Source organism: Tyto alba, unplaced genomic scaffold (genome assembly GCF_018691265.1).
Source record: "Tyto alba isolate M040663 unplaced genomic scaffold, T.alba_DEE_v4.0 Super-Scaffold_14, whole genome shotgun sequence".
Classification (NCBI taxonomy): domain Eukaryota; kingdom Metazoa; phylum Chordata; class Aves; order Strigiformes; family Tytonidae; genus Tyto; species Tyto alba.
In genome coordinates this window covers 2,542,297-2,553,751 of record NW_024881276.1, presented here as the reverse complement: position 1 = coordinate 2,553,751, position 11,455 = coordinate 2,542,297, and the positions used below count along the sequence as shown (strand labels likewise).

Below are 11,455 nucleotides of genomic sequence, written 5' to 3'. Positions count from 1 at the left end.
AGGCGGGAAACACACACCCCCCCCCCGGTCCCCGGCCGGAGCCCGTACACCCAACCCTTGTTGCTTGGGTTTGGTTTGGTTTTCCTCCCCAGAGGGGGGGGAAAAAGAAAAGAACAACAACAAAAAAAAAAAAATCACAGTTTTTTAGCAGACCGTCCAACCATTTTCAAGGACGTTTTCCTTGAGATTTTACGGATTCGATTCTTAGGGGTGGAGGGCAAAGACTTCGGAATCGTCTGTGGCGCTTTGTTACCCGGTTTGGGTAGCGTTGGCCAGCTGCACGCCCAGCCGCTCGCCCGCTGACCCTCCTCAGTGGAGGACGGGGAGAAAAGACAGAGAAGCTTGAGGGACTTCACGACTGCCTTCAGGAAACAGCACTGGGAAGGATCTGTCTTCATCTGTCACTTCAGGGACCGGTAGGCTAGTTCCAGTTCATCTAGCTTTAAAACCAACAAACCAACCAACCCACCCCAAACCAACACATCCCAAACACCCCCCAAAACCCAACCTAAACAAAAAAAAAAAAAAAAAAACCAACCACCACCCAAACTGCCAGGCAGGAGGAGTAAGTATGTGACAGGGAAAAATGAAATTTATTTTTTTTTTCCAGTTAAAAAGAGAGTTGGATGGTGAGAAGCAAAAAGTAAATGAAAACGACACCTTTCTCCCCAACTTCACCCTGGATCAACTGCACCCCTCTTATTTCCAGCTCCTCTACCTCCCCACCACCACCCCCCAAGCGCTGCAGAGGAGTTGGGGAATGGAGGCCGCAGTCAGCCCCTAACAGCTCCTCTTTGCTGCTCCTTCCTCCTCACGCTTTGCTCCAGGGTGGGTCCTTCCACGATCCTTCAAGAACTGCTCCGGCATGGGCTCTCCATGGGCCGCAGTTCCTCCAGAAAACATCCACCTCCCTCCGTTGTGGGGCTGCAGTGTGGACACCTGCGGAGCCGCGGACGAACGACACGCCGAGACGGGTTCAGTGTGGGTGATAGAGCATCAATCCACGTGTGTCTTTATTGGTCCAGGGTACATATATTTATACAGACAATGATAATTATTATGCCTACTAGTCACTAGCTGATTGGCTTAAGCTCTAAGGATCGTATTCACACGGTCCACCTACTTGCAGTTAGTTTACAGCACAAGCTTCTCATAACACTAAGTTTCTCATGCTACTATTTCTAATTCCTCTTGACTTGTTTTCGATACACGACAGTACCATAACACAATGTTTCTCAGACCACCGTTACCATAACACTGGGTTTCTCAGACCACTATTCCTAATTCCCCTTAACCTGTTTTCGACACACCACGGTACACGGGGCTGAAGTGTCCTTGACATTCTTCATGTATCAGCAGCTGCAGGCAAACCCTAGTGAGGCCCAGCATCAGCAGCCAGAGCAGGCTCTGATCGTACAATTGCTCGGTGGGCTCAGGACCCTTGTCTCTGAGCCATTCTCCAACAATTCCCCCTTTTTCTTTTTGTATGAGCAGAGCCTGCGCCAACGTTCGTTCAAAGATTTTCTTAGTACGTGACAAGGCACAACTTAGGCACGCAGGCTTACAATCTACTGGCTAAAGGCACAGGGCCCTTGTCTCTGAGCCATTCTCCAACAGACACCTGCTCCACTCTGGTGCTCTCCATGAGCAAGGACATCTTCTGCTCCAGCCCCTGCAGCACCTCCATCCCCTCCTTCTTCTCTGCCCTCAGTGTTCACGCTGCTGTTTCTCACTTCTCCTCGCTCCTGTCCCTTGCACGGCTACGCAGTGGTTTTGCCCTTCCTGAAATACAGTTTCCTGGGGGTGCCAGCGGTGTCGCTGAGGGGCTCAGCCGTGCCCCGTGGTGGGTCTGTGGGAGCTGTCTGGAAGTGGCTGTCCCCAAACAGAGGTGGAGCTGGCTTGGAGCTGGGGGAGCTTCGAGAAGCTTCTCACAGGGGGCCGCCCCGATAGCCCCCTCCCCTGCCACCAAAAAAACTCCACCACTCACTCAACCCAGGACACCCTGCAGCCCCCCTGCCAGCGCCTGGGCACCCGCACCCACTACATACCCCCCTTAGAAAACTTTAGAGCCATTTTATGTAAAATAAAGGATGGCATTCCAGATGTAGAGAACGAAGAAGAAGAGAGGAGAAGCCCCAAAAAGTAGCAGAGAAGTGCTCTGCCAGTTGAGCAGTCTCAGGGGCTTGCCTGGCCCAGGGCCCCGGGGACAGCAAAAAGGAGAAAGCAAAACCAATTGACCAGAAATGGTTGCTAAGGCAGGGGGTAACTGACACTCTTTTTGGCATCAGCTGTACGGCGAAACCTCATGCTTGGGCAGGTCTGAAGCCTGCTCCGAGCGTTTGATGCTGCAGTTCAAGTCAACAGCTCAGCCAGCGCTACCAACGACAGCACAAAGTGCAGTTTGACATCTCGGCCACAACGCCGATTTACTCTACGAGCCGTTCATCTGGGTTTCTTGGGCACTGGCTGGCTGGATCCTGGCCTCTCACCAAGGCCTCTGCGTACCAGCTCTTTCCACGCTGTGTCCAGCTAGACCAGTTGGAAACAGTTTGCAACTGCAGGCAGTCTGATACACCCTCACCTCTTCTAGCTCACTCTCTTGAAGTCTAACAGTCCGCCCAGACCACTGTGTAATTTATACAGATTAGCAAAGTTCTGCAGTCTTTTGGCAACCAGGTTCCTCTTTCTGTACATCCATTAAAAAAGAAAAAAAAAAAAAAAGATTGTTTTTGATAGCAGGAATAAAAATAACATTTGGTACCTTTTTCTTAAAAGCTAAAGTAGCATTTAATTAATCTGTGCAAAACCTAAAACTACATTACTAGAACATTGTTACCTTATATCAGTGGATTATGTCACAACAGAGGATTTTGCAGGCCGTGTGTGTAAAGAGTCTTCTTCCCCTACTGAGGTGCAGCCAGCTATACAATGGAAATACCTCATCACCGATGTCAGTAATGCTTCACAAAGGTATTTTAATGCAAGAGAAGAAAGTAACTTTTACATTTCTAATGAGCAGTTGCCAGATAAATGCAAGTTTCTGAGTTGGAATTTTCCCATGCTGCCATGACCAATATACTTGCCTTGCAAAATTAGCAGTCCCATAGAAACACAGGGTTTTTATATGGCTACAGCTGATCAGGACAGGCCACAGGTTTTACCACTCTGTCACGACATAACCTCTCAAGCGCCAGGGTGTTTCCTGACACCAAAGCACCAGAATATTTATTCCAGACCAAATTAATATGACTTGTGATTTGTGAGCACATGACTTCTTAAGAAATTGCAAATGCCTGCTTCAATTCTTCATTCTCTATTCATATGCCAACCAGACCCAACCCTCTTGGCTTCTGAGATTTGATACAATCATAGCCCGAAGTGTAGTAATACAAGATTGCAATATTATCATAGTCACTACCAACCATTATTATACTTACTTTAATTTCAACAAACTGCTGTAATTAGTGATTTCCCTCATGGGGATGTTGTGAAATATATCTAATTACAGTCTAATACAGAGCTTTGTGATCCCCAGACAGTAGTTTCTAGGTGACTGAAAAATAAAACATTTCCACTGTAAAGGTTCGATTTGCAAGGATTTGGGGAAAGAGACTTGCCGTGTCCACACCTTCTGGGCACATGCAGCTCGCAAGGAGCCTTTCAGAGCTCCACTGTCCTTCCCCGGAGGGCAGTGATTCTGTTTCAGCGAGAGAGGAGTCCCTCTCGGGCAGATGGGCGAAGCACGTGCACAGGCTGTGTCTCTGTTTGGGCTGGCTTTTATCCCCACGGGGCTTTGGGGTGCCTGCTTACGCGCAGGTGAGAAGATCCTAACTCCCTTTCCTCCTCCTCTCGTTTGACACTTCGGCTCGTCGCCCCCAAGGCACAGGGCAGGGAGCTGTTCTCAGTAAATGGGGGGGGGGGGGCCTGGAGGTCTCCCCAGGTCTCCGACAGGCAGCGCAGGGGAGGGAGAGCCCGCTGTGCGCCCATCTGCGCTTCTCCAGAATCAGGTTCGCCCTGTGCTGTTGGAAGCTTGCCAAAACGCGCAAAGCCGAACTTTCCCGGTCTTGGTCTTAACGAGGTTCATTGTGTTTCTGCGGGTGGGTCTCTTGCAGCCCTTGAGATCATATCTTCGTGACAAAATCTGAAGGGTGTCTTGTTTAAAGCAGGTTTTTAATCCATCTGGTTATAGAGAAGACCTTGAAAATATCACCTCTAAGACATGTAAATCAAGACAAAAGAACTCAAATGCCACTAATTTCTAAAAGCTCATTTCATATTTTCTATCAGGAAAGGTTATAAATCCTGTACTTGAGATCCTGGCAACTTATCTAGAATTGGTATAAAGCTTTGAAAAGGATTCCTAATTAAGATTAGATTCACCTACACTCATACAAAATTGTGAATTACAGATGAGGCAAATTACACCTGACAGTGGCAACTCCTTATGTAGTGTTCAACAGAAAGGAAGGGAAGGATACTTTACTGCTGGGGTCGCTCTCTGAGGCTACGTTCTGACACCGACAAAACTTACAGAAAGCATCCCTCGCCTCCAGCTGCTTATTTAAATCCCCAGCCACCTATGCAGTGGGACAGCACAAATGTATGTACAGACATGTCGGGGAACTGGTGAATGTGAAAACCGACCGTTTCAATTAGACATCTGCGCATTCGTGTCTCATACAGACACTCTTTTTTTTGCAGAAGCAGATGACAAATACACGGAATAGTTATTTTCACACAGCGCTCATCACATACTCTGAGATCACATTGGCCTTTTTTTGGTCTCTCTAGCAGATTCTCCACTGCCAGAGACTCTTGCCAGACTGAACACCAACAGAAGCTAGTCTGGAACATGAGACCAGGCGGAAGAAATAATATGGCTAATTTTGTGATGAAATGTACTAGAATCAATTTTGCATTGCTATGGGTGATTTTGAATTAACGTCCTCCTGTTTTTCAAGCAATATATAGCTTTCCAGCACCTCCTTGCATATAGAACTTTGTCCTGGTCGCCAGTACCTTTGCTGAACCACGCTACTGCTGGTCAACAAGGGAATGCATTTTTTTGTAGCTGTCCCCAGCGCAGTGTCTGTTGTGATATACAGCTTTAATGCTGGCGTTGTTTAAGTGGGAACAACGGACTGTGTCCCAGGTTGCTGTGAACTCGCATGCTATGACAAGGAAAAGCACAAACAGCAAAACTGAATAGTTCACATTTGATAACTTGCTTGTTCAGAAATGGCCTTCCACATATTCCCAACGTAAATTACCTTCCCTGCAAGAAATAACATCACGTTCACACACCTTTTTCTGTCACTGGTGTTTGGGACAAAGATGAGCAGAGTTCTGTGCGGTACATGAGACCCAGACAGAGAGCATACTACTTAAAATTGTTCTTAAAAGACACTACACAGAACTACAAGTCATTTCAGAAGTTTTTTACTGAATATCTAAGTAATCAATAATTTTTAAAAAGTATAACTAAATACTGTTGGCCAAATGAGTGAAAGAATCATTTGAAAGTAGACCATAACATATTTTATCCTATATAGCTGAAGTATATATCCTAATATTAGCATAATGGACAGCACAATGTATGATAGAAAACCCACATTAATTCTGTACTTTTCCACAAGCCATCTCTGCGACAGAAATGCTGTAGCTGAGAGGGTCACAATATGCTTAAGGGCTGCTAATATAGGGAGTGAACTTACTCAGACAGAGCACAATTAAGTTTTCAGCTATAAAGCATATTCTTGTTTAGCAATTACAGGTTCATAAATCTTACACGAGAGTCTAGATGCCAGATCCCTTTTTGCGATGTGAAGGTAGCTGCCATAACCAGGGTGTTGCCCAACGTTCAGTTTGCCAGAAAAGCTTATGTTCCACCTCAGCCTCTAGCTGAGGCAGGCAGGCTCTTCAGTTTAATGTTAAATGAAAGTGCAGTGTAATGACAATAAAGTTTATGGAGCGTATCTTTTGCAATTTATGTTTAATAGGGCAGCAATTCAGATAACAAGCTACAGTGCTGATTCAGCAAGGCGTGTATGCACATGCTAAAACCTACAGATTTCAATGGGATTTAAGCAAGAGCAAAGAGTTAGGCACATAGTTAAAATTCAGATGAGCTTTAATGGCTTTCTGCATCACAGCCCAGCAGACCTTACTTTCTTCCCTAAGCTTACAGGACTTTTTTTTTGTTCTAAAGAGGCACTCCAGTTCCCTTTATATCCTCGTTACAATTGACAGGATCATCTGCCAGCATCTGCCTCCAGTTACATTTCTCTATCCTTTATCCAGGCCTCTGGCAGCTGACATGGGGGTGCCCAGTGGAACACTGTTCCAAAGGTGGGCTCTCACAAAGTTTCGCTCTGGCACAGTCCTAATGTGGAAAAGGAAAGCAAAGAATGCGCTGAGTAAAGATTGCTTGCTCTTCTCACTCAATACCTTGCCATTTTTTAGAGACTAGATAACTTGTTGACTGTAGAAGGACAGAGATTCTGACTGGGATTTTTTTTCTTGCTTAATGTCTTACACAGTATCAGCTCTCTTCCACTGTTGCTTTGAGCTGCTGCTGTGGCACAGGAGAGGGATTGCTGAGGCCCGAGGTAGACACCGTCCTCCTAATTCTGGTGCAGCAGACTATGAAAGATGGGTAGTTGGAGGTAGCAATATGTTAATTTTATATTGCACATTTCATCAGAATTTATCTGTCTGAAGTCTTATTTTGCACTGTTGCATTACACTCTATAGGTGCTCTTCAATTTCAAGCTCTTAACACTAATTTCATGAGGGTAGCTTTATCTGTGGTGCCAACATGCCGTGCACATTGTCCTTGTGGGTGAGAACAGTAGCTGCCTGATGCTCCCAGGGACACTGGCAAAAAGTGAGAAAAGTGGAATCTCCAACAAAAGTGTAGGAGAAGTCACATATCTGGACCTTGGTGGAATCCTGGCAAAATATGCTCAAGGGCTGCAGCAGTGCTGGACTCTGTCTACATTAGCTTTAGGGAATTACAGAGGAATCTGTAACTCTGAACAATCCCCACATGGGTCCAGGTTTTTATCACACTTCATCAGCATTGCAATGAGACAGTGAATCAGATCTTAACTGCACATTTAAATATTTAGTGGGACTAATTGTAAAAAAGTCCTGCTGCTAAAGTAAACAAACACAGGTTTCCATTCGTTTTGCCTTTTCTTCCCTCTCCGTCTTTCAGCAGAATGTGCAATAAACATTCTAGACGCTGATTTTGGAAATACTGCTAAGTCACTGTAAGACTCTGAGGAATAAATTAGTTAAACTGTTGATAACACAAAATAGCAAGGGATTCTGAAGAGACAGCTGATGGAAAGAAAATACTGAAATTATTGTTTGGAAGAGTTTAAAGCTTGATGGATGTTAGAAAGACTTGTTGCACTAAGACTGGTTTTCAAATAATTTGCACCGAAGGCGTTCAGTACAGAAACCAATAAATTAGAATGGTCAGATGGAGGGAACTGGGGTAGAATGGAAGATATGTTCTCTTGCAAAATAGACCCACTCAGCAGAGAGAGGTACGAATTAGACAAATCTGACATGTGGAAAGACCTTCCTCTCAGTCCAGACAGATAGGAATACAAATTTGAATACTGTAAGGTGAAATCCCCAAGGAATTCTGTGATCATATACAGGGGTAAGTACACTCCAGGTAACCTACATGTAGTTCAGGCAAATTGATCTTGACTGAAAGGTCAAAAGAAGGGAAGCACAGCCACATCATGAGAACGTGGTGCAGAGCTGGCTGATGAGCAATGGGAAAATGGGAAATGTCTTTGAGTTAAGGCAGGTGAAGTCTCTTCTCATTCAACCCTGTGCTGTTCTGATGAATTTCAGTCCCTCTCTTTCCAGGTGCTCAGGAGTTATTCAAACTGTAGTGACCTTTCTACAAATTTTTCAGTGAGAGAGGCATCAGGACAAGGCCAAATAATAATACTAAAAAAAGAACTGAAGTCCAATAACGATGGCTCACTTTGGGACTCATACTTTACTATGTTTCAGGACTATTCAGCAGGATCTATATCCGCCGCAAAACAGTCTATTAATTGTGTCTGGTTTTAATGAGATAATCTATCTGTCCTCTAATTCTGTAAGGGACTGCACATTTTCAGTACAGGCAAACTATGAAAAAGTGCCTTATTCTGAGTTCGCAGTTCTCACTGCTTGCCAAACAAGCTAGATTCATGGGAAGCTTTCCTTAGCCCTGGCATAGCAGGTCTACTGGCTAGGTATGTAACTCTGAGTGTGTCACCCGAAGCAATCTCTCTGTAGGCAGTGGAAAAAAAACTTTGGGGTGGCAATTCATCATAAGCACTTTTGGATGATAGCTAACCCAACCCATCTATCTCAACTGTTTGTTTTTCTTTGTTAACTATGAAGTCAGTGAAGGGTGATGGACACAGACTTAGAGATCAGAACTTTAGCTGTCTAAAGGTGACCCCCCAAAGCTGTTTTAGGTAAATCACACTTTTTCTGCGGGACTGTTTATCAGCGATTATTTCCAGCAGTTCTCTTTAAGTTGGTCCATGCCAGAAAGGGCTTACACCTGGAAAGCAGCTAAGCCAAATCAGCTCACACACACATTAGAGAGGTGCCTGCTATAACAACTCAGCTTCAGACAACTGGCTAAATTACACTCACTTGTTAGTTATGAAGGTGATGTATCTATTTAGACAAATACATTGGGTAAATTACCCTGGATCATACCCTGAACCAAATCCATTAAAAATCTTATTAAGGCATATGAAAAGAGGTTCCAATTTAAATACTTTTATAAGAGAAGGCAAACACGGTGTTAATTTTCTGGATTAAACTGGTTTGTGGTCAATTTTTTATATTCCCTATTTAAAATTATTCCTTTTTAAAATAATTTGCTTTGAAGTTCTTCTCTCCATTCCGCAGCTATTTACACACCAAAGGACTAAAGAGCAAATCATAGAAAACAACAGGCAAATAGTTAGAAAATATAAAAAATACAGCCGGGTACCACGAGTGTAAAAGAAATGTGCTAGAGAAAGGCCTCAAACCCCAGCATGTGGGTGAAACAGAGCTCAAGTGCAAAGAAAACAAAATACATCTTCCATAACAAGCAATTGCACTTTGTCAAAACTGCAATGCATCTCTCCCAGTTGTGGCAGAGCACTGAAATACTTTCCCCTGACGGGCTGTTGGGGACTGACTCGCTGCACACTCGGCGTGGCTCAGAGGCCACGGAATATGATGGACGAGAAGGGAAACCCTGGGAACAGGCCCCATGGCTCTGAAGAACGTAACTTGTCTGTCTCGGGGTGTCCTGCAACTTGCTGGCTGAACCCCCTGTGGGAACGCTGGCCTCCTCCTAGCAGTCCTGTGGGAAAGCCTGGCTTCCTAACCACACAGTCAGGTTCACTGTTCTCTGTTGCCGCGTTTGTTGTCGTTTCCACCTCATCTTTGTGCCAGCAGCTTCTTTCTGGCAGCCCTGGCCCTACCTCTCCCTCCTGTCTAAGCCAGTATCCCAGGCAGAGGGTCGTTCCTAGCCTCCTTCTCTTGCAGTGGGCACTCCAGACCCTTTAGGGAGATGTCAGCAATGATGGCTTCACCTCTTCAAAGGAACAGGACCCACTAAACCAGAGAAACAGAACATTATTCTTCTGCTGGTATTAAAAGAAAACGTTACTCCTCTTTGACTTTCTGAGTCACTGCAGAGAAGACATTGCTGATTTTTCCTCCCCGTTCTCATTGCCATTCCTTCTTGCACTGGTGTTGGCAGGCTCTTTATTTCTCTACATGAGGACAGTAGCACTAAATATTAATGACCGTGTGTGATTAGTTGACAAGGAAAGCATCGCTGCAAGACATTTGCTCTGCCGAGTGTTTGGAATTTCTACTGAATTAAACACTTTTCTCCATCTTGTCCTGGCAGTGGGACAAAATTTGGGCTGGCATAAAGCTGTCAGTAAGGTGGGGTACAGCATCATAGAACTACCACATATGTGATAGTTTCACTATAACTCTGGGGTTTCCCCAACCATATCAGATTGCCGTGAGTGACTCCGGCAGTGCCTTGGGCTTAATACCACTAGAGGTCATGCAACGTACTTATTATCTAAGCTGCTTTTGAAAAATGCTCTAATACTCCACATCTAGTAGGTGTATTTGTACTGACTGTATTTGCAGACACTGCTCTGGCCTCTAGATGCCCCAGCTTTGTATGCATGTAACAACCAGGCCACAACAGATCGCCCCATCTATTCTACTGCCCAAACTTGGAATTTATCTCAAATAGCACACAACTGGGGAAGGATGAGGAATCGGGAATATGTAAACAATATCAGCATGAAAAGTCTTCTTTATAGAATGAAATACCCTATCCATTCAAATAAAGAATAATCGGGGAAAGACAGTGCAGTATAACATCAAATCCTTTGTTACAATAGCACAAGTGGTGGCTTGCGTCTGACCTGACTACTGTGATGCTGATTCCACCAGCGTACCCACCGCAGACTTTTCCTGGCTTGGGGGCACAGCTTGAGATAATATTAACTGCATCTTGAAGCAGCTGGCAGCTTCTCTCTGCCTTTCGATTTCAAGCCTTTTGGTGTCTTACTCCTCTTTGTCTTTGGGCAGCAGCCTATCAGCCAACCAAATAACAAACACCCCTATCCGTATCATCTGCATCCAGCTCCACCTCCAGTCGGCATGCTCCCAGGGAGCTGTCAGACTTCACATTCTGTCACAGCTTCACCCAGCCCTACTATCATAATTTTTCCAGTAGGTGCAGATCTGTCGTGAGAGGGCTCAACTGTTGGACCCGGCATGTTTTCCCTTAGAGCTTGCCATTGGTATTAGCCAGGGTCCACCAGGAGCTAAAACTTGCCCAATGGCACTGCACTCACCAGCCCAAGTGTGCTTATTCTTGGGGAAGAACAACCAGAAATGGCAAAAAGAACAGCAAAAAAAAAAAAAAAAAAAAAAAAAAGAGACTATGGAAACATGGCAGGCAAGTTACACCTCAAGCGTCCAGCGTGATGGGAGGCATTTGTCACTCAAGTCTGCCTCTCCGTGGACATTTTAGGACCTAATATATATTGAGGAGCTTGTTTTCCTGTAGAAGAAACTAAAAGTTTCCTGATTTTTTTCCAGAACAAGAGCAAACCCAAGTACCTTCAGACACAACTTCTCAAGAAAGATCTAACCTTTTCCTTCCATATGTCTGGCTGCGCCTCTGGGCTGCTGAATTCAGATGAGCCCAAGATACTTAGCATAACTTTACTTACAAAGATTCACTTTCTAGCCTATGCAATGCCTACAGACATAGCACACTGAGCGTAATCGAGATTTAATCAAACATAATTTTGACTTTCTGTTTCTCTATCAAGAACAGAACAGCGAGCTTTTCCAGGAGAACTTTGCCAAAAGATTATGTGTAATTGTACAA

At 44.8% G+C, this 11,455-nt stretch overlaps 1 long non-coding RNA gene across 1 annotated transcript; it reads right to left on the bottom strand.

The window, feature by feature from the left end:
• Window positions 1-574: 574 nt before the first annotated feature.
• LOC116959006 lies at window positions 575-1,946 on the bottom strand. Its single transcript, XR_004405593.2, has 2 exons — window positions 1,622-1,946; window positions 575-939 (listed from the first exon to the last, which is right to left on the bottom strand). It is a non-coding gene; the product is annotated as an uncharacterized LOC116959006 (long non-coding RNA).
• Between the last annotated feature and the right edge of the window lie 9,509 nt (window positions 1,947-11,455).